Genomic DNA, 1551 nt, shown 5'->3' on the forward strand with positions numbered 1-1551 from the left:
ATATATATATATATATGCACACAAACACACACACACACATACATACAAAAGTACATATACAAGATGATTATGTGTATATTAATAGAGAGAGAGGGAGAGAGACGGTTGTATGGAGACATAAATATACGAGACATCAATTTAGGTCTTTTAATAAATGAGCAACACAAAAGAGTGCCATACAATTGACCATTTTACAGAGTTAAAGAATCAGAAAGAAAATATGATTAAAGACTTTCTAAGTTTTATATTTTTGTGAAGAATCGGTACTTCCATTTATGATCTCCTCGAAGAAATGAATGGTTATATTCAATACGATAAGTTCTTTTCTGTTCAAATCATGTGTCTGTGCCTGTGTATGCTGTAGGCATTTGATGATATACCGGAATAGGTCTGGCTGTGTGGTTAAGATGCTCACTTTGTAACCATGTGGGTTTCGGGTTCAGTCCTCCAGTACAGCACCTTGGGCAGGTGCTTTTTACGATAGCTCCAGGCTGACCAATGCCCTGTGAGTGAGTCTGATTGGTGGAAACTGTGTAGAGGGTTGCCAGATATACATTATATAAATATATACCTATATATATATATATATATTTATATATATGAATAAAAATTAAAAAAATATATACAAAGGGTTTTGTATGATCGTGTATAGAGGAATATATTATTTAAAAGAGTTCCAACTCTGTCTGTTTTTTATGTTTTATTTATATTCTTATAAAATTAATGTGGGATATAGAATATGCAATATATAATATAAATAGTAAAATGAAATGAAGTATTGAATGTCTCATTGAATATATGAAACATTGAATATTAAATATACAAGGACTAGTATACTTTCCTGCCTCATGGCAGTCATCAAGGTCCCGTCTGACAATACACAAATATATATGTATATCATCATCATCATCGTTTAACGTCCGCTTTCCATGCTAGCATGGGTTGGACGATTTGACTGAGGACTGGTGAAACCGCAGCCCAATGCTAGAACACAGGACTAGAAGACACTTTCTCAAGGTTCCACGCAGTAGGATCGAACCCAAAACCACGTGATTGTTAAGCAAACTTCTTAACCACACACACACCCATACCTGCATCTTTATGCCAAACAGATTCAGCTGCTATTTCTTGGTAGCAGATTAAGCAACCGCATAGAGGGCTTCCTCTTTCGAGAGTTGCATAATGTAGTCGATATAACAACAAACGAGGCCCCTCCTTAACAATTACAGCAAAACAAACACTAAAACAAAAACATGTAAGGCCCCTTTGTATCTGTTTTGGAATCATTGTTTTTTTTTTTTTGTTATTTCTTCTCTATTTCCATGTTGTTCTTCTCCATCGTAACATCATCTCTTGGAGTTACAGAAACAGTCTGGTCATCAATAGTGATTCTTTGCCTTGTCTCTAAACCAATTATTCGCTCATAATTGAACACCAAACTTAATAACATATTGATGATGTTATTGTATTATTGACGGAGATCAATTTTTTTTCCGCGCCAATATTCCTGATATTTTTGCCTGATGTTGTCTTCTGACCATCCTTTTATTG

General features: G+C 34.6%; 1 protein-coding gene across 1 annotated transcript in view; it reads left to right on the plus strand.

Moving 5' to 3' along the window:
- LOC106875053 (neuron navigator 3) overlaps positions 1 to 1551 on the plus strand; it is a 629108-nt gene that overhangs the window by 233600 nt on the left and 393957 nt on the right. The window lies entirely within an intron of this gene.

The sequence above is a fragment of the Octopus bimaculoides genome, chromosome 21 (assembly GCF_001194135.2).
Source record: "Octopus bimaculoides isolate UCB-OBI-ISO-001 chromosome 21, ASM119413v2, whole genome shotgun sequence".
Lineage (NCBI taxonomy): Eukaryota > Metazoa > Mollusca > Cephalopoda > Octopoda > Octopodidae > Octopus > Octopus bimaculoides.